The sequence below is a fragment of the Bubalus bubalis genome, chromosome 20 (assembly GCF_019923935.1).
Source record: "Bubalus bubalis isolate 160015118507 breed Murrah chromosome 20, NDDB_SH_1, whole genome shotgun sequence".
In the NCBI taxonomy this organism is placed as follows: Eukaryota; Metazoa; Chordata; class Mammalia; order Artiodactyla; family Bovidae; genus Bubalus; species Bubalus bubalis.
This window is the reverse complement of record NC_059176.1, coordinates 59,820,417-59,841,812: the sequence shown is the minus strand read 5'-3', so window position 1 is coordinate 59,841,812 and position 21,396 is coordinate 59,820,417. Positions and strand designations below refer to the sequence as shown.

General features: G+C 53.8%; 1 long non-coding RNA gene across 12 annotated transcripts in view; it reads right to left on the bottom strand.

The window, feature by feature from the left end:
• Positions 1–14,659, bottom strand: part of LOC102406087 — a 37,134-nt gene extending 22,475 nt beyond the window's left edge. For 5 of the 12 annotated variants that reach the window (XR_006546759.2, XR_006546761.2, XR_326320.4 and 2 more), the window contains exon 1: positions 14,300–14,485. This is a non-coding gene — a long non-coding RNA (uncharacterized LOC102406087). Of the gene's footprint in view, positions 1–1,133; positions 7,809–14,299 lie in introns of all 12 variants that reach the window. The other 7 variants (XR_006640324.1, XR_006546763.2, XR_006546758.2 and 4 more) reach the window with 4 other exon arrangements.
• Positions 14,660–21,396: the final 6,737 nt, after the last annotated feature.

Below are 21,396 nucleotides of genomic sequence, written 5' to 3'. Positions count from 1 at the left end.
TCAGTTTCTCTGGCTGACCTGGGTAGATGAGGCGCAGACTCCTGGGTTAGCAGCCCAGTGCGCTAGTCCCTCCCAGCCACACTGGGCTCACCTCCCCGGGCCTGCTGAAACACAGCCCAGCCTCTAGTTCTCACCTTTCTCTTTTCCTAGTTTCTTTAAGCTAGCCATAGAGGTCTTACACGGTGGGTAAGGGTGGGGAGATCCCCTTGCACTCCTTCTACACACACACATTTTCGCACACTTCTGTCAACCTGCTACTGCCCAGGCCACCAAGCCAAAGGCTGTCCTGGACCAGAAAGGGGTGGGGAGGAGGAGAGGGGGAAAAACCAATTAATCAAGTTTGCTCTCTCCACCTGGAAAGTTGTGTCCTGCTGGAGAGAGGAGTCAGCCTGAAGGGAAGGGTACCAGGGAAAAGAGTTGGCTGGCCCTGAGGTCTCAGCGAGGCCACTGCTCCAGGGTAGGAGAGACAGGAGAAGGGTTGGAGGGATACACCTTGGAAGAAGGAGGCCAGGGCTGTTACCAAGAGACTAGAGAGAGGTGATTAATCCTGGGGCCTCCCAGGCTTTGCCGCAGCCCCACGTGGCCAAAATCAGAGGCTGGGGAGGTCGTTGGAGTAGGGGTGGGGGGAACACACGGGGCATCTCAGCACGGGTCCCCAAACTCAGGCTGGGGGAAGGGCACAGGCCAAGGGAGTGCTGTCTGAACCACCCTTGGCGGCAGGCAGCGCGAGAGAATCCGAATCCAGTGGAAGAGTGAAGGCAGAGGCCTTGGTGGCGCTCGGATTACTCTGGATTGCATGTTGCTTTTCCCAGTTTCTACAGTTCCAGGTCCTGTCCTCATCTTTTATTCAGACTAGGCTTCGGGTTCTGGCTCTCGCGGGGTCCCCAGCAACCCCAGAGTATTCGCTGGACTGGGGAGGTGCCCCGCCTGGGCTGGATTCACCAGGGCCCGGGTCCCTCCTGTTCCACCTGCGGGGCACCTCCCATGTCCCCAGTCCCCGAGAGGCAGCTCTGCCCTGCGGGCAGCCGGTGGTAGCAAGAGCAGGAAAGGCAGCAGCAGGCAGGCCGCGCACAACTTTTTTTTGAAACGCATTGCCGTCCCCCTGAAAGGTGTTATAACAGCAATTCAATTACCGTAAATGGCGCGCAGCGTCCTCGCAGCTGGGAAGTCGGTAACGAACTGTGGCCGACGCGTGTAAAGGAATGGGGCTAAACGTACGCTATTTATCTCCCTCTCCTCTTTCTAATATCCTCTCTTTTCGCCTTTTCTTCGCTGTGTACTCATCATAGCTGGACCACAGGTTAATTAACTCCGAAGAGCTTAGTCTATCTGGACAGAAACACACTGAGAAATTGGCAGGAGATCCTGAAAACTGGAGGTGGGATCAAAAAGACCACCTGAAATTCCCTGCGTTTCCCTACAGGTCCGCAGCCTTGCCTTCAAGAACAGAGTTCCAGGCGCATGTGGCGAACCGCCGGGAGTGTGGTCACCTGTGCGTGTGGGGAGTAAAAATATTCATGTCTGGTTTTAGATCGAGGAGCCCTGCCCACGAAATCCCACATGGCATGGTGTGCAGGCACCCAAGGAGACTTGGGGTCTGTTGCTGGTGTGTCGCCACTTAAGGCCACTGGAGACAACCCACACACTCGCCATTTGTGCCCTGGCACCGTGTATTTCCGGCTAAACTTTAAGGAGCGGTCCATGAAATTAACAATATCAACAAAAATGAGGCAAAGTGTTGGGGGAGGCAGGAGGCGAGCGGAAAGAGCTGCCTGCTTTCCCCAGTGGCGCTAAATCATTACAGTACTCCATATGTTAAAATCTAGAGGGAGGGCCGGAGGAGGGGGAGAACCCCTCACAAGGCAGCCTGGCAACCATTTAAATAAAGGTAAAATTAACATTTGCTCCTTTGAAGTTAGAGTACAGACAGCTTAAAAGCGGATTTTATTTAGTGGATGTCATGTCAAAAGAGGCAGAAAGGCGTTGCCTCGCCTGGAGTTTTTAGTTTCATATATATATATATATTTTTAATCATTTTTAGAAAAGGCCAAGACGGCAACATGGGAATTCGAGTGCTTTCTCCCCGCCCCGCGGGGCCGGCCTCTCCCAGCCACCACGGGAGGTTTCCAACAGTGGAAACGCCGTTTCCAAGCTTGTGGTAACATAGCCAGAAGATGCCTCTGGTTGCTCCCCCTTTCCCTACCCAGCTCTCGGGAAGGTTTGCGAGTTTCACTCCTAGAGAGTGCAAGAGCGTGCGGCCTGGCAGAGGGGTCGCAATGGGGCCCCGCCGTGCGCGCCAGCCTCCAGAGCCGCTGGGCTCCCTCTCTGAGCCCCGAGCCCTCCCTGCCCTGGTCAGCGCCCCCCACAGCCACCCTGTCCGGAAGGGTCCAGCAGCTGCGAACAGGGGTGCACTCTCAGGGTCTCCTCACTCGAGGCGGGACAGGCCGAGGCGCGCGGGGGGCCCAGCCCAGGGTTTGCCTGGGGATGATCCCGGAGCAAGGTGCTCGGCGCACGCGCTACCCTGAACGTCTCGAGATCTGGCTCAGGGGCTCTGGGGTGGTTTTCGGCTTTGTTTACTTTAAAACCTAGAGGCGCGGGTTCCTTTCCCTCTCCCTGAAGCCTCTGACCTGCACTTTGCAGTTCTCCGCTCTGCCGCCCTTTTTTTGTCCCCAAGGCGAGACCAGGACGGGTTTCCCCTGTCCATAGCTCCCAGGGCTGGAGACCTTAGAACGTGGGGACCTGGAGGTCACCCGCAGCCTGTGGTTTGGAGCGACCCCCCCTCTTCTCCATCCCTTAAGTCCCTGTCTAATAGGCTGCTGAAGGGGCACTCCGCGCGGGTCCTTGGCGGGGCCGGCACTCGGGAATTTCACCTTCCTTCCAGGCGCTCTGTGGTGGGCAAAGCGGGAAGTCCTCAAAACCGCGTCCTCGTGGTGTTTCTTGATGGAGCCTCCTGCCAGCTCTGCAGGCTGCAGGGAAGACCCCCCGACGTCCCAGTCAAGGCGCCCCCAGCCCTCTCCGGCCCTGGTGCAGCGGGGATGGCGGTTACTCGGCGCGCCCGCCGTGGGCTTGATCCCCGCCTAACCCTCGCCCCGCCGGGCCCCGGCGCGGCTCCGGCTCGGAGGCGGCGCCGTTTCCTTTCGGCCGAGGGTCCTCTCTAGCCTCCCCGGCTTTCTGTCCGTTAGCCCGCCGGCCCTTTTTCCAGCGCTCCTCCTGAAAGCCAGGACAGGGCCCCGACGTATTCAAGGCACAAAACCCCCGCTTTTAAAGCCCGGCTGGGAGCCTCGGTCCCTCGTAGGAGACAGAAAGGGCAGATTGAGAGCCCAGGGGGTGGCCCTCTTGCAATGAAAAGGCTCCCCTTCGTTTGCATCTCTGGTCAAGTGTTTAAAAGTTATACTCAGGGCTGCTGTCTCTTCCTTTCCTGTAGGTCTGGAAAAAGATTCGGACATATATATATATATAGGACATGCCGATCTAGAAGAGCCGCTGCTCTGTAGATATAGGGCCACTGGCTCGCAAATCTCCGGGGCGGGAGATTCTGCCCTGGTAACCTGAGTGTCTGCCAATGGTCTGGATGTGAGATTTGAGGGGCACTCTACTTTTCCCCCGCCTTTCTTCGGAATCCCAAATCCAGGGGGTCCGCAGCCAAGTGCCCCCCGCCTCGGCCTGGTACAGGAGAGACAGTGGCCACAGCTGAGGCCTGGTTCCTTCCCCAGCTGCCACCCCGGTTCAGCCCCTGCTCCCCAACTAGAAGGGGCTGGCAGCCGCTGCTTGGTGGACAGAAGCTAGAGCAGTCAAGGATTTGAACTTGTAAAACCAGTTAGAGCAACTCTTAACACTTTTCCCTTTCTGCCCACCTGTTAAAGAACACATGTTCTTAAACCGTTTGACTTGGTAATTCAGAGAACAGGAGACATTCTTTACTCTGGCCTCTTCCTCCTCTGTGAGGTCACTGCTCTTAACGCATGCACTTAAGAGAAGTTCTTAGGCATCTAACTTCTGCTCATCTTGGTCTCAGACTTAATGAAACCCAACCATAATTTAAATTATTTCCCAAAAGTACCTTGTTGTTTGTCTATGCTAGCTAGGTAAATAGGAAAACTGGCAAATTGATGATGAATTAGCCATTCTTTTTTGATCTTCCTTAAGTTGGCCAAACTAATAGAAATTCATTTTACATGACTCCCATTTTAGCATGACTGGCATTACTTCTGCTTGTTCACAGTCTTCTACAGTTGGGACTGTCAAACCAGCTTCTTCTACTCAGCCTGGTCCCATTTCAGAGTTCCTTAGAACTGTTCTCATAGGACCTACCGTCCCTGTTCCTTTATTTTCTCCCTTCACCAGCCATGGATCAATCAGAGAGACAATTGATTTTCCTGAACCAGAAAATTCTGACATCTTGAGGGGTTGAATTAAATCTGAGTGAGCCCGAAATCCCACAAAATATGAAGCAGCCAGGCCAATCTCCAGGTTTAACAAAGTTCTGTGTGAATATACATGTATATGTGTAAGTGTGTACTTATGTTTATCCACCCCAACTTGCATAAGGTTGACAGTGGGAAGAAATTTTACTCTAATGTAGGGACACAAGCTGAATGAGAAATCATCTTAATAATCTGGATAAATGAAGAGGAGACCCAGACCTACATGTCTAGGAGTAAATCGCTAATTATGAAATCCAAAACTCTTGAGCTAGGGTCCTATGCTTGCCAGAAAATGGTCATTTTCCCTCTCTTTTATTGGAAATAGGATCCAAAATTCCTTTTGACGGAAAAGAAGTTACGAGACAAGATGCAATTTTCTCTTTCTTTTCTGACAACTCTGTCATCCAAAGGATCACAGCTATGTCAGGGTGTCTGTCCTGGGAAGAAAAAAGGGAGGGGGGGGCGGAGAGAAAGAGTGCGCTAGTGAGAGAAACCCTGCAGCCCGTGGCCATCTTTGCATCAAATTTTTCCAGACCTCTATTTTTGATTGTGATCCCACTGATCTGAGTTTGAAATGCAAGCACAGTGAAGCCCCTAAGCCTTCAATCGTGTGAAATTTTCAAAAGATCTCTAGAAGCAATCTCAGGCTGCCTGACCCCTGACAGGCACTGATCTCTTTATTCCTCTCTCTGCTGGCACTTCATTTGTTGGAATATCTTTCAGATTTGCACCTCCAGATGACAAACCTGAGTGTTTATTATGTGTACATGAATCGGAAATCTTCAAGCCCGCAGAAAAGCACCATCTTAAACATAATATTTAATTTCCTGGCCTAAGTGTCTGCTTCTTTATTTGCTTTTCATTAGCTTAAATATTTTTTCCAGATCTCCCCATGTGTCACTTTGATATTTAGATGATTCTATCTTTTAATCATCATTTCCCCCTTGGAAAAAAAAAAAATCCCCTGTCGCCTGCGTCTGAGGAACTCACACTGCCACGTCACTGTGTGGCGGGCAGCGAGGCCGCGAAGCTGGACGCAGAGCCGATCCGAGTCTGGGGGGCGCCTCTCCAGGACGGGTGGGGGGCGGCGGTGTCACAGAGAAACGCTTGCTTTGTAGCCGGCGGCCAGGGCTGGGCTGGGCCCGCTGACCACCTCGTGTCTCATTCCACCTCTCCTCCTTCAAGCCTTTTTAGGTTCTTCTTCTTCTCCTTTTTCAAAACAAAACCTCAGGTGGCATGGAAAGGTGCTGCTTTCACCGCTGGGAGTCGGGCCCGGAGCTGTGTCTTGAGCCAGGGCGCCAAGTTTAGACAGCTCACCCCAGTCAAGCGGGCACTCCTTCCGGCCCCGCACCCCCTCCTACCAGGCTCTCTGTGGGCCCCAGATCCTGGGGGTCCGAGGGCACTAGAGGCAGAGGGAGTGTGGGGGAGGGCTTCCTGGGAGACGATTGCTTTGTTAAACTTCCCTCTGTCGAATAATTGCGCGGATAAGATTTTGGGGTGGGGACGTTGCCCACCCTTCCCCCAAGCTCAGCCCCAGAGTGAGCTTTAGAGCCCAGCCCTGCACTCAGGTGGACTGAGACTCACCCTACCCTGCGTAAGCGGGAGGTTGAATCGCCACCCACAAGCCCAGTCCTAGGTCGCGGAGGTGGTGGGCTGAAGCCTGAACGCCCCTCCCTCTGTTTGGATAGGCCGTGTTGCTATGATTAACTTATTAAACCCCCTCGTAATTATTTTAATTCGACTCGAAAAAATACTTTGGGCGACAGTTACGATGTGTTTGTATTTATCCATCCCCCCCATAAAACCTGTGTTAAAACAAATGTTACTTTTCTCTCTCTGTACATAGACCCTCCCTATTTGAAATAGACCGCAGGGACTGCCATTAGATCGAATGGCAAGTCTTTATGGAAAGTGTTTTGCATAATTACATACCAAAGCCAGAACAGTCACCTCCACATTTTATGGGTCACAAACCATCAACAATTGCCACATTATTGTCCACGAAACCTTAGTCCCTTCATTGATGGAGCGGACTCCACTGCTAATCTAGAACGGGAAAGGATGGAAATTTCTTCTAATAAGAACCCGAGAAGATTATGTCCCCACTGACAACGTGTTTACATATAGTTATAAAGTTCAGAGGACCGACAGGGGAGAGGAAAGGAAATCGGGGGAAGCCTGATTAAGAGCCACGCATCGGTCTAATATAGATAGCGCATCAAAAGGAGTGTCTGAATGTCTTCCCCTTTTCAGATACGACCCCTTCCTACCTTTGTCATGCAGTAATTAAGATATTCTTATTTAGACAGACAGTGTCTCTAGTAACTGAATAATATTAGCTCCTTTGATGTCAAACTTTTGACAGTTATCACACCAGCACTGGGCAATTTAGCACAAATGCCCTCCTTTAAAAAAAAAAAAAAAAAAAAAAAAAAAAAACAGAAAACCCCCATTGGCTTTGAAGAAATCTAGTAAGTGTGATCCTTATCACCAAATGATCTAAATCGCTGCCGACAGGCCGCCCAGCTATAAATTACATTTGGTGTTACATAATGAAGCCGAATTTGGGTTTTAGCTCATTGAGGCAGTATTGGTGGGAACTGGGACGCCCCCCCCCCCGCAATTCCTGTGTCCCCATTCCCGACTCCCAGAGCCTCTGTCCACTGTAAGAGCAAAACCTCACGAAATCGAGGGGTCAGGGCAGAGATGGGGGATCCAGCCGAGGCGCGGGCGCGGAGCTCAGTGCCCTCGCTTCGGCTCCAGAGCGCAGGGCAGGTTCAGCCAGCCACCTACTCCCGGATGCCACTTCGCCGTGGCTTTCAGAGCTCGGGCGCCAAATTTGGGATTTGCCAGATGGCAGGATTATCTTCGCGTCTGTTATATTGTGTGTGTGTGTGTGTGTGTGCGTGTGCTTGTGGAGTGTCTCGGGGTGGGGGCGAAGATGAGGATGGAAAGCAGAGCCGGATCCGCCTTTGCCCGAGTTGCCTCTAGCAGCCTGGACCCGTTCCGGGGCTCGGGGCAATCTCCCGGCCGCCCCGCCGCAGGCAGCAGGCGGAGTTCCGCCACCCCCCGCCAGTACAGACCGAGGCCCCGAGGCCCAGACGCGAGGAGCTAGGGGAGGGGTGAGGAGAGCGCTTCCCTCGGAGGAGAAACGGGGTGGGGGGGGCAGGCGAGTTGGAAGTGAAGGGGGCAGAGAGGGCGGGTGGGGAGGGCTGAGACGGCGACGGTGACACCTGGAAGGCATTGTCCTTGCGAGCGACACCTGTCAATCTCCACTCCAGGGTCCCGGGGCCGGGGGCGGGGAGGCTGATGTCATCGCAGAGTCTCTTCCAGGCCGAGGGCGGGGAGGACTGGGGGAGGCGGGGGCGAGCGGAGCCAGGAGGCCTGGGAGACGGGTGGGGGAGGAAAGAGGGAAAATAAACAGCAGTTGCTCTCTCTCGCCGCGTGCTCTGCTCTGAATTTACACGGCCATCAATATTCCAACTTTAGTTATTATTTCTCATCTCGAAGGGCCTGCCTAGCCTTGTCACTGGGGGAGGGGAACTAGTCCAGGGTCACACTGCATCCTCTACCCCTGGGAGCACCCCGCCATCCCAAAAGCCTGGAGGGGGACTGACCCTCCTTCCAGACCCAGCTCCCTCTTTGCCCGGCGGCTGTTCCCCGCCAGAGGCTGCGGGCTTAAGGAGGAAACACTTGGGATGAGTTGTGAAAAGTCTTGTGAGATTGCAGGGGGTGAGGGGAGAGTTAATTAACGTGGGGCTGGCTCAGCGAGTGGGAGAGCGGGCGGCGGCGTGGGTGGGCGGGCCGGGTCGAATGCGGGGATGCGCTCGGTGCGGGGTGCTTGTGATCTGGGGGCCCAGCTTGGAGGCCTGGGCTCGGGGAGGGGGGGATGGGGGTTGGCGGGGGGCGGGAGGAGCAATATGAGGGATCCTCAGCGGGGGCTGCTGGCGTGCTCCGCGGAGCCTCCGGTTGGTCCCGGGGAAATTCTGATCTCCCACCTACCGGGCTGGCACCCGCACCCCCCTTAGCGCTCCTGGACTCTCCCTCTGCCTATTCTTTTCGGCCCGAGCTAATTAGCAGCCTGCCAGCGGCCTGATTTATGGAAACGCTCAGGCGGGCGGAGACGCGCGGCGAGCCGCTGCCGGGTGCCTCGGGGCGGAGAGGAGGAGGAGTCTCAGCGGCCCCCTCCGCCCGGCCGGAAACTGGGAGTTGCTCTCCCCGCTACCCACCCTCCCACCCCGGCGAGGCCGGGCGCCCCCGCGCCCCCCGAAGCCCCAGCCTGGGAGGCCGGGAACCCTGGCGCCAGCGGGGCGGGCAAGGGGCGGTGGCCGCGCGGTGGCCGGCGGGGTCCCCGCCGCCGGGTTCCAGCTCGGCTGACCCGGAGGGCGGGCCAAGCGCGAGGAGAGCCCGAGATTTGTGCGCCCGGGTTGGGGCACCTCCTTCCCCACGATGTGGTCTGCAGAGAAGGAAAAGCGACGGGAAGCGGGAAAGGACGCTGCACGGGGTCGACAGCAGGCCCCTGGCGGCGGAGAGCGGGGGCGTCTCAGGCTCGAGTGGGCAGCGTGGAGCCACCAGCCCAGCGTGGCCCCCACGTCGCTAGTGACTGTCCCCGGGAAGGGCATGGTCCCTTTCCTCTCCCTTCCCCTGGGTCTCATCCTCAAAGTCGTGAGTCGGAGCCTCCAGACTAGAGTCGGAGCCTCCGGACTAAAGTTGGAATTTGGAGCTGGGTGAAGGCTGGGGAGCCGGGAACCACAGGACAGGTCTAAGAGCCGCCCCTCCCGGCACTTGCCCGCAAACTCTGGCGCTGTCTCCTCACTGGCCTTGCGTTGCCCCCATGACCCCAAGAGAGAAGGAGAGGCGCTCCCAGGCTTCCCAGTGGACCCCAGAAGTTGAGGATGGAGAGAGCAAGGGGAGGCGAGTTCGGGGGACAAAGTGCTGGGACCTGTTGCTGGCACTCCCGCAGAGTGGCGCCTCTCCCTGGGGGACAGGGGCAAAGGAAACGGGGGAAACCTCTGGGCCCTCCTCGCCCGGGAGAATTGTTGGAGGAAAGAGATCCTGGCAGACCCAGAGGGCTGGAAGCCCCTGGCATGCTCCTTCAGACTTTGGGGGGGCGGGGATAGGGACTGGGGGTTGAAATCATTGGGAAGGGAACCAGTCCTCCCAAGCCTGGGCCCAAGTTGGAACTGTGGGGAACTTGAGATGTCCAAGAAAATGTGTCAACTTTCTTTTAAAACACCCTACCAGTTCACCTTGCTTAGAACCGCCTCTCCGACCCTCTAACTGGGGGAGGTGCAGAATTAAGACCTTTCTCCCCATCGCAAGACCCCTGGATGCCTGTCCCGGGGGTCTCTGTCTTTTCCAGGTTCCCTCGTAGATAAGGCCATTTGATGTCAGTGAGAACCGGAAGCGCTCCCGGCGCCACCCACCCAGGGCCCCTGGGAAATTTAGTTTTCTGCTCTTCTTCACCTTCCAACTTCTGCTACCAGTTCCAAAGGGTTAGTAATATCGGGGGTCAGGCAGGCCCTGGTCCTTCTGAACCGGGGCTGGAAGTTGACACCCTCAGCTGGGTGGGGAGCTGGGCTGAGCACCCATCTCTCTCACGCATAGCATTTAGTCCCCTGGGGGGTGGCCCCTCTGAATTTCTAACCGTGCTGAGGGCTGAAGTCACCTGCCCAGACAAACTGCGGTGGCCGAAATCTGCCCAAGTCTAAACGGAAAGAGAGACCCATCCCCGTCAAAGTGTTGCCTTTAGGCAGCGCGGGTGCCAGGACTGCTGGGTCACCCAAGGGCCAAGCTTCAGTCTCAGGGCCTCACCAGGCCATGGCTCGCAGGGCAATCACAGGCCGATTTCAGAATCTGCAGCCTGCCCAGCAAACGCTGGCGGTTAGGCGCCCAAGTAATATTATTCATTCGTCTTTTTCAAAGTTGATTTATCGCAATCGACAGGTTAAAGCCTCATCTGACTTCATTACTTTTAAAAGCTGTCTATTTCACAACTGTCACTTTTCATCGCTTAACTCAAATAAATACTTGAAGAAATGAATTGGAAGAGACTTTTAGATCATGTTTATAATTCTTGGTCGCCACGTTAACATTCTAATGACCTGACCCTCTGAATTTTTGTAGATTCCTAAATCGGACCGAAATTTCCTGCATTTAGATCAGAAAATGTCAGGGAGGCTGAGGGAGCCGGAAATACGGACTAAAGGAAGTGCAGCTGGCGACAAGTCGGCGACCGGGTACAGCTTCAACAGAGTCTCCCCAGTGGGGGCGAGGGCCTAGGCCAGGTACCCAAAGCCCCTAGGTAAGGGGGCAACTCTCAGGGCAGGGCTCCAGGGAATCAAAATGCTGAAAAGAGGGCCCAGCCTGATGTTTGCGCGTGGAGCCGGGGTCCCAGAGAGCCGGGGGCAAACCGCAGAGGAAGTTCACGCAGGATAGAATTTCTGTTCACCGTGACTATTTATGACTCTTATTATTTCTGACATTGTTTCCAAACTGGTTCTAATGGGCCCCACAACCGCAGGTTGAGCGTGACAGGGTGAAAGGCATTTCCTGCCCGTCGTCTTTGACTTAGAGCTCTGAGATACCTACGGAAGGCAAGTGTGGAAACGAAATCGTGTGGATGGAAATAGTTAAATAATTTGAAATAGTTTCTTCTTCCAGTTTGCTGTCATTTGCCCAATGCTGGGTCTTCTGGAGCTAGTATTAATCTCTCTCTCACCCACCAATTCACAAGGAACCAGCTCTCACAAGTATTAATAGGTTGGGGGGGAAAAGAAGGGAACACAGAAAGGAGGGGGAAACACCACAGAGGGGGAAAGTTTTTTTTTTTTAAAGAGAGAGAGAAAAGGAAAAGAAAGGAAAAAGAAAAACCTATCAAACTGGAAAACTGCCTAGTTTGGGGACAAACCAATAAGGAGTGCATTAGATTTTCTTTCCTGTATTTTTTTTTTTCTTAAAATATATGTATGTGTGTAAATTAAGAAGAAGAAAAAGAAAAGAAGGAAGGCTCCCGAGCCCGGGGAAGAGCTGCCTAACCCTCCGCAGTGTCCGGGCCGGGGCTGACCCCGCGCGCGCTCACCGGGCCAGCGAACCCTGCGCCGCCGCGCCGGCCCCGCCCGGGTCCCGCTGCGAATACGAACTTCGCAGCCCTCGGGACCACGGCGCTCTAAACGCGCCCCGGCGGGGCCCCGCCGCGCTCCCCGACCCCGCCAGCTTCGCGGTCGCTGCCGTGGGCGTCCGCTCACCCCGAGAACCCGCAGGCCGAGCGGGTCTGATCGCTCCCCGCCTTTTGGCGCCTAGGCGAAAGGGAGGCGGCGGGAGTGACGCTCGCAGGCCGCGGTCTCTGCGGGAGCGAGGCCGCGGCGCTCGGCGCGGACGGCCGGGCGCTCTGCCGCGCCCTGGAGCGCCACCTCGCTGCGGAAACGGGAACTTCTCGGCCGCCCCGCGCAGCCTCCCGCCTCACTGGACAGTCAACGAGTTTTCCTTGCATCATCTAAACTTGAAGACAAGTCGAAACGCACAGGCCTTCTTCCCACCGATCTGTGACCAATATACCCCGCAATGTCTGCACTGGGCGAAAGGGCAAATCATAGGAGAAAGAGGAGCAAATATACAGCTACAGCATCACCGAATCTAAGTGGTGATGCTGCTTTCATAGGAAACATAAATGAGCGGTGTCTTCTTGGAGGCCACGGATTTGGGCCGTCGTGTGTTCCAGGGCCACTCAGCTGTGGCGGCTGCGAATATCTCCCAGGAGGCGGGTGCTTATGAAGTCAGACCTTCCCAATTACGATTTCCACCCATATCCACTCATTCTCATCAGATGAACATAAAGAGGGGCTGTGCCATGCCTGTCGCCAGCCTACTGGGACCTTGTCCCCCTCCCAACCTTCAGCTCTGCTGACAAAATAATCACAAAATGCCGCTCCTAACTTGTACACCTGTAGGCCAGTGAAAACAGGAAAGGCAAGAAGCACAAATCACACAGCAATTCTCTTCAAGGTGCAAGTTTGACCTTATTTTATCCGGTTGGTAACTTAACTGTTTTGTCCTACTCTTAAGCTCAAACGACTAAAAATACACAGAAAATTTAACTCACTTATATGTGTATTTGTTCAATTTGTTGTTTCAAAGCGCACTGCCCCAGACACAGGGTGATTAATAAAATATTTCACAAAACAAGATTTTTTCCTGTTAAAAGTAGAGAGTATCTACTTTAGGGGTGATTAGTAAGATATTTCACAAAATAAGATTTTTTTTTCCTGTTAAAAGGAGAGCGTATCTACTTTAGGGTCCTGTGAAGATTTGTGTGGTTTCTTTGTTTTGAGGCAGGTACAGAACCTTTCTCTAATTTAGTTCTGACTGCAAGTTTGCTTTTGTTTAAAGGAACTCGGTGGCTCCCACATAGAATGATGGTTGGACTGGGGACTACAGGGTTGGGGGAGACTGCTTGTGGTGGTGGGTGAGCCCTGGCATTTCCCTGCCTGAGCAAAGGCAACATGGAGAGCCTTTCCCGGAAACTCTGCCCTCCCTGAGTTGGCAGGGTGAGTTCTCTAAGGGCTGGCAGGCAAGGAGGGAATGCTCCTTCTCCCTATAACCAGCACTCCTCAGTGAAGATTAGGGGGCTCTCTGAGGGCCCTTGCTCGAAAATTATAGGGCTGCATCAGGAAAATAGCCACGTTGGCTTCCTGGGTGGTTGTTCCTTCTCTATCAAGCCAGGAAAGATTCCTGAGAGACCCAATGGAAAAGAGGCCCCAATTTCCTAGCAGGACTTGAATGAGAATTCCTCACCCCAGCCAGCTGAGAAAGGGTGGCCCAACCCCTGGGAGTTCTGGGGCTTCCTCACCAGAAGGGATGCTATGTTGGGGGTAGAGGGGAGTAGCTGAGAGACCCTGGGAACTAGGAGATAATTCCTATCAGGGTTCAGGGGCCCACCGAGGGACAAGGATGAAAACAGAGAAGAAAGAGAAAATGATAGGCTTGAATCTATGTGCCTCTAATTCTGAGAAGTTTCTAAATTGGAAAGCTTTTTCTTCTTTCTCCTTCCCTCCTTATCTTCCCTCTCTTCATTTCTCTCTCCTCCCCCTCAGCTTCTCACATTCAGATTTTCCGTCCCCCACCCCCGCCCCCCACCCCCGTCGAATAATGCCTGGAGATGAAAAATGATTTTTATTGCTATTACACTTCCTACCGCAAGATGCAGTGCAAGGCGGCAGAGTTTGTATTACAACTATGTCACGGTGTTTCACTGATGCAAAACATGTAGCCAGAGGGTGTTGCTAATGACTCCTGGATTAGAGAGAGATTGAGACTGGAGAAGGAGAAAGAGAGAGAAAGAGAGGAAGGCAGGAGAGAGAGGAATTTCTATAGAGGAAAGGGGAGGGAGTGTCACCATATAATCAGGTCTAATAATCTCATCAGGATAATTTCGGATTTCGAGATTTTAAGAGTGTGAACTAGAGAGAGCAATATCCTTTTAAACACCATAAAGTTTTTTTTTTTTTTGCATGTTAAATAACTATTAATTATGTTTACAGTCAGTTAAGTGAAGAACTCTCCTCTGGAAAGAATCAAACTTCGGAAAACCCTTAATATCAGATTAAAGGCTTTTCCAGGAGCCGCCCCGCTTGGAGGGAGGTGGGGACCCGGTAATCAACCCGCAGTGTGTGGACCGCTACGGGGCCTGCGGAGGCTCACCGCCCTCGCCCGCGGTCGTGCACACACTTGCACATTTGCCCGGGACGGCCCGTCCGGGCCCGGGGCTCAGTCTCTGCTCGGTCTTGGCCAAACAGTCTCTCCGGGCTCGGAACTCCCCGGCGCCCTCCCCCGAGACCCGCTCTACTTAGGGAAGCGGGAGGTTTCGAGGTTCCTACCGTGGCCCGGACCGGTCCCACCGCCCTGCGGTCCGCTTCTGCCCCCCGGGGCACAGCGAGGAGGGCATCTCCCTCGGGGCCGCGGCCCTTTGAACTCGTGAGCCCCGGACTCCCGGCCGGCGGCGCGGAGCTCGCTCGGGGCCCGGCTGCGGAGCGGAGTGTGGGTGGCGGGCGGGGTGGAAGGGGAGTGGGGGAGGCGGAGGGGCGGGGGGCGGGAGCGGGGGCGGGAGCCGGGCGCTAAGCCTGGAAGCTTGGCTGTTTACCCAAAAGATTTTCCTTTCAGGCCCGAGACACCAATGAGACAAGATCAAGCTCCCCTCTTCGGGGTGTGTGTGTGTGTGTGTGTGTGTGTGTGTGTGTGTGTGTGTGTGTGACAAGATCAAGCTCCCCTCTTCGCGGGTGTGTGTGTGTGTGTGTGTGTGTGTCGCCTCCTCCAAGCGCGGCTTTGTGAATGGGGGCTCCCGGGACGCCGACGGGGAGGGACCAGAGGCCGACCCGGGCGCCAGCGCCTCCTCCCGGGTGCTGGGAGAAGCCGGGAGGAGGGCGAGGGGTCTGAGCGCATCGCAGGCGCCCCTGACGCTCAGTGTGGTCCCGATGGAGGGAAGCGAGCGACAGGGACACAGGCCGCGGAGAACCAAGGGCCGCATTCGCGAAGGCGGAGCCGGGAGGCGCCTGGTTGTGTGTGTGTGTGTGTGTGTGTGTGTGTGTGTGTGTGTGTGTGTGTGTTGCGTGTGTTGGGGGGAGCGGTGAATAAAGTGAATCACATCCTCTTTCCAGTCCCTAATTTCCGATCCCTCCAAAGCCCCAATCTAACTCCTTAGGCCACTGATTTCTTCCCGACTCCCTTGCTTGAGATCTATTAGCTGTAAATTAGGCCAAGGTTTTGGCGATTACGGTACAACGCAGGCCGTGTAATCCGCGCCGCTGGGCTTGAGTCTGGGTCCATCCTTGCTCCGGAAAAAAAAAAAAAAAAAAAGATTAGAAAGCAGGAGGGGAGGGATGGTCTGTATTGACAAGGCATTTGTCATTTTTAAAGGGCTCCACATCCAAGGATATCCATCAGCCTAGGGGGAGTGGGGAAGAGGCAAGGGACGCGGATGGGGCAAAGTCCCGGGCCCTGCGCAGCAGGTGAGCGCCCTCCTGGGCGTGGCTCCCGCTGCAGTTCCAGGGGACATCCGCCGCCGAAACGTCGTTTGCAAAATAATAACAAGAATATTAGAGGTATTATTGATAATAAGAATCAGGAAGGCGGGGTGATATTTAATTGAGGTCGTAAGATGAAATCCGGCCTGAAGGTGTCTTATGTATATTTAGTGGCAGGTCTCCGACAGCTCAGCCCAGGTACTCAGCCCAGGCCGATGAAAGGCTTACCCAAGAATGTGTTTCTGGAAGAAAAGGGTGTCCTTCCGCTGCTTCTGACTCAGCTATTATTGCTCCTCCTGTCTCGGCCTGCCCCTGCTCCCCCCCCAAACCCCACACTGAAGGTCGTCATTTTTTCTTGTTTGCTTTAAAAATCGCACCCCCCGCCCACCTTCCCCAGCAAGTTTTTATTTAATAGAAGTTCCCATCTCCTGGCGCTGACCCGGGCAGAGCTCAGAAGAAACCGGGTAACACTTGGTTCGGGCCTCAGTGTCTTGGGTTCACGGTGGTTCAGACCTGGACAAACACACTCCGAGAGGGAGGAAGGGGGGAGGTCCCCGGGTGTTCTTCCCGTGTGTTAGGGGTGGAGGGCTGTGGCTCTGGGCTCAGAGGGGCCAGAAGCAGCTGTTGGGCATCTAGGTACGAGTTGGGGGCTGGGGGACCGCGGCTGTGCTGTGGTTGATTCAGAATAAACGTGTATGAGAGAGGTGATGCTCACGGAGGAACCGGAAGTGCCTGATAATGCTAAGAGCCACAGCTAACATTTACTGAGTGCTTACTGTGTACCAGACACTGTGTCCTTCCCCTGGAACACCCAGCAGTGGTAAGGGGTAGGCCGCAGACCAGGGGGGCCTGGAGGGGGGAGCAGATAAGTAGCCAGAGAGGTGGGAGCCCGTGGCGGCGGATAAGAGGTTCCTGCCTCGCAAGGCGTCTTCTGCCGGAGAGGAGGGGTCGCGCGGGGCAGCGAGGACCCGGGCCCAGCCGGCCTCCCGCCCTGCCTGTGGTCCTCCACATCCGACCGGCCCCGCGCGGCCACGCACTGTGCGGGGCCCCCAACCTCCGGCCGGAGAGGAGGGCTAGGAGTTCCACTGATGTGCCCACTTTTTCCTGCTGGAATTCAGGAGGCAAGGCGACTGGGCCGTGAGGAGGGCGAAGACCTCGCGAGGGCCGGGGCGAGCGCGGGGCGCGCCGAGACTAGGCCCGCAACCAGGCCCGAGGCCTCCTCCCGCCGCCCAGGCCCCGGGCGCGGCGGCGCTCCGAGCGAGGTGCGCCTCCCCCGCGGGGCCGCGGGCGCTGCACCGGCTCCGAGGCCTCCGCCTTCTTCGCGGCCCCAGGCGCGCCCCGGGGCCGGAGCGGGGCGCAGGCCCGGCCGCTCTCCACGCCCCACCCCGCCGGGGCGCCCCGGCCTCCGTTCCCAGGCGGCTCCGGGGAAGAGGGCTCTGGCTTCCCCCTGCACGGCCTCCCCTTCCCACCCCACCAAACCAGGGGCTGAGACTCGCCGGTGACCCCGTGCCGTGCCCCGCAAGGGTAGAAGAAAACAGACGCTGCGCTCTGTCTGCAAACAAAAGGCCTCCGCGTGCAGGCTCGGCTGGAGCACGTTTCGCACCCGCCTCCACCTAGGCGGAGCAGGTGGTCGGGGTGGTCGGGGTGGTCGGGGTAGAGAGCCCCGACTGATCCCAGAAACGGAACACCTCCGAGGCCCAGGGCATCGGCACGACCCGGGTACCTGCTCCCCAAATACCCAGTCTGCCCCCGCCCGCCCCGATTGCCCCCACCCAGCCACCCTCCTATAAAAGGGCCCTCCCCTTCGCTCTTTTTTTTTTTTTCTCTCTTTTGGCTTCTGGTCTCATTGCGAATCACCTGGCAGCAGGGAAACACCGGCTCCTGATATCGACCAGCAGAGGTTACTTCTTTCTCTAAAAAATGACTCTAGCTTCTTCTACTAGACTCGAGGGAAAATTCACATTAAGAAAACAAAACAAAACAAAACAAACTTTAAACCCTCTCTGGGTGCGAGACGTGGTGGGGCGCGCTGAGCTTCCGATCTCTCCACGCTGACTCACCGCTGCACCTGGAAAGCTAGTCCTGAGAAGAAGAAATAGTCTTATCCTGCAGTCTATCATTTTGGTATTACAAGTAACAACCGTGGAGCGAGAAATACCCCCGGCCTAAGAATATTGATAGATGATAGTAGCGATATTCACAATCGATCCTTTAATAGGCAGACGTCATAAATCATGTTCAATTCCCTGACAGCACAGTACTTCACTTAATAATATAATTAAGATGAAAACTCCGGAGGTATTGGAGGCAGCGGGTATTGATAGCTTCAAAAATTGCATTCTGAATATGATGATGGAAGGGAAAAGGACTTTTGGAAAATACAAACCCCCTTCCCAAAGGATGGGGTTTTCAGGGTGCTCTCTTCTGGGCAGCCCTTTTGACCTTTTCGACCCCCAACGCTCAGCATATACCTTTTCCCCCCAGCAGCAATCCCCATCTCTGATTGGGTAGACTGGGGGTAGACCAGGTCTTTCTGAGAAAAGATGTAGAGGAAAATAAGGAGAAATTGGGCTTGGCTTGGGTGAATGTCCTGTGTTTAGGAATCCTATAGAAATCCATTCCTTCAGCCTGAATCTGGAGGGGTAAAACGTTTAGGAGAACTAGGAAATGAAGCTGTTTGGTTGTCTCAATAAAATTAATTTCCTCAACAATGTTTTCAAAATTACACATAAATCACTGGACATACGCAGGTTTAACTGCCTATGAGCTTTTCCATCATTGCTCTCCAGTCAGAATCATGGACCTCAGGACGGAAACCAAAACTTCACTTAAAAAGTAAAAGCAGAGGGGCGAGGTCCTGTGAGTGTGATGATTTGCTCCCTGCTTCTTGAGTAGAGCTGATTTTAAGTGTGGCTAAAATTATTCCAAAGGACAGAATATTAATCAAATCAATCAGAGCTGACAAATGAGAAATATTTGAAAGTCAGGGGTAATTTACAACTTTGTTATTAGTTAAGAATCGCCTGCCTTGTAACAGTAATTAATAACACTTAGGAATGATTTGGAAATCCCCCTCCCATGCTCTTTATTTTCCTCAGTCTCTTAAGGAAGGAAAGAGAAAAAGGAAGCAAATGAGTGATCACTAGAAACAGGAAAAACACTGAGTCGTTTGTGGGGAGAACAAAACTGGAAAATATAAAAGAAAAGGAAAAAAAAGATTAGCCCCATGGGAGGCCATCAGGAAATAAAGAAAATACAGGAGGAGGGATAGTAAATCAGAAAATGAATTCTGTAACCATACCCCATGAGCAGGCTGGCTAAAGGTTGAATTTCAAATGGCCCAGAAACCCCATCAAAATGAACAGTGCTGCTAAAAAATCTTGAAAGTAGCTCAGCTCTGAATCAAGGCAGAGCTCAGGGCATTGTCTGTTTTGTTGTTGTTAACAATGTATTTCTTTATAGCCCAGGAGCAGACGTGTGCAGGCTCTTTCCCAAATTCTATCCCTGGAGACCTGACTGGCTTTCATGTTTCTGATGTTAACTCTCCTCTTGGTCACTGGCAATCCCCTCCCCCCATCTTAGGTTGATTATTAGATTGTCTCAACCCCACCTAAACAGCACACCAAAATAATGACTTGTTGAAAAACTATAAATCATTTCAGTGTCTGAGCTTGGAAAACCACTTCAGTCAACAGGCTTGCTGCGAGAAGGTAAAGAAATCCCCAACCTTCTGCTGAGGAAAAGCTGCTACTTCCCTGAAGTTTTATTTGTTAGATGGGGGAATTTTTCAGGCTGGTTTTAAAAAAAAAAAAAAAAATGGAGAGGGGGGAGAAAAAAAAAAACAAACTTTGGCAAACTTTATCTGGTCTTTATTATAAGCCCCAGTCTTGTCTCATTGAGCTCAGGCTGGGTCTACACAAGGTAGCTAGAGATTGAGATTTATTGGTCTCTAAATGAAAAGATTCATTTGATATAAGAGGTTAACTCAAAGTTCCTATACCCTGACTAGCTTCGGCAAATGTCTCTGTCGAGTCAGCACAAAAGCAGTTCAAAGAAATCTGAAAAATACACACAGATATAGACACACAAACACACTTGCCCACTTAAGCCGCAAATGCAATTCTCTTTTCTTTGTTGTTTCTTCTGTCATTACAAACCTTCAGCTTCTTTCTAGGTGGCTGGGATGGTTGGCTCCCCCCACGCACATGCAGCTGAACTTTGCCATTTTGTATCTTTTCCTTTTACTAGCCCTGAATGAAAGGATAAGGGGAGGGGGAGAAAGTAAAAGAGGAAAAGTGAACTAATTCAAATAAAGCAGAATCCGTTTGTAAATGAGGTGCATAGAGGAAAGGGGGGGGCAAAGAGAGGGGCGGGTGGAAGCTAGGGGCTCTAGGATGAAAATAGGCAAACTGTCTGAAAATGCATGAGATGGGTTTTCAGAGATTAAAGTCCAGGAACCCAGTAGGAACCTGGCAGAACGTGAGGTTGTGAAGAGAGGTCCAGAAGAGACAGCGAAGGTGCCAAAGACTTTTAGAAGGGAGCCGGGAGGTGACATACGGAGGGCCCGAGCTCCTGGGCTAGAAGCAAACTATGGACATGCTAATGAGGGAAAATTAACCTTTGGGTTGGGTCTGTGACATGGGCCCTCTGCTGAATGCCTGACCCAGGGGCTGCAAGCCGCTTCGCTCTGCACCAGCGCAATGAGATAATCGCCCTGAAACCCACCAGCCTTGGTGCACACAGGCGCGGAAACACTGTTGTGGAGAGGGCAGAGTAGCTAGCAGCTAGAAAAGGAAAACAGAGGAGAAGCCACCAGAACCACGGCCAGGCATGAAGAGCAAACCTGCAGACCCTAGGTGCATCTGCTAAGTCCCAAGCCCCTCCAGGCTGGCACATGAAAGAAAGGAGCAGGGCCTGCAAAGTAAGAAGTGTCTTCCTTTCTCTTGCTCCCTTCTGTCGCCAGAAACCCCGGATAACTGGGCCTCGGTGAAGCAACACAAGGGATAAATGGATTTTTATCTCCAGGAACGTGGCCGGTGGGCCAGAGGATTACTGCTAAGACCAAGGAAATATATTGGGGGGGGAGGGGGCAGGGATGGAGAACAGAAAGAAGTTGCAGAGGACAGACTAAAACAGACCAACAGAAAAGAAATTCAAAGGGAAATTTTTAAAGTGGAGTGGCTGTGGTTACACGTCACAGACACTGAGACAGTAAAACACACACACACACACACACAGGGATTTTATTAAACAAACAAGCCAACAACCAAACGCACATCAAAAACACATTGGCTCCTGCTGTCACAGGGAGAGGGGATTTGAAATGATTGTGGGGTTCTGGTAGGGACCCTTATGGCCTTTATTGCAGTCTCTCTCTCTCTCTTAGGGTGTTCCAGAAACCCTGAAAGCCTCGGTGGAGAAGCGGCCTCCCAGAGGCTACGCAGGGAGGACTCCCCATTGGAGGCGGAGGGGTCGTGTTTCCAAGTAGAGACGTCAACAAACCGCAATCTTAGTGACACTGACAGCGCAAAATTATGTTTAATGTTGTGAGGGGGAAAGGGGAAATATAAAATTAGCACAGAGAAAATGCTTCCCAGACCTTCCTCACAATTAGGGCCGCGGCATGGGGGTGGGCACAAGGCAGGGTGGAAGCAGAGGCCCAGGCGCAGCCAGGCCACATTGCTGAGTCCAGGCAAAGGTCCCTCTCCGCCCCGGGAGGAAGAGGAAGGCTTCTGGAGGGAGGCTAATGACATCCCATCCCATCCCTTCCCTGGGTTCAGAGCCTTTCTTTTGGAGAAGCGGGGAGGTTCTGGATGCCACATCCCAGTGGAAATGGCCGTTCACGGACTGGCCTGCGCAATCCCAGGAGCCACAGGGGTTTCAACTCAGTCATGAAGCTGGCCAAGAGCTGCCCAGCCTAGAAAGCAGAAGAGGAAGTGGGCGGAGGTGGGCTG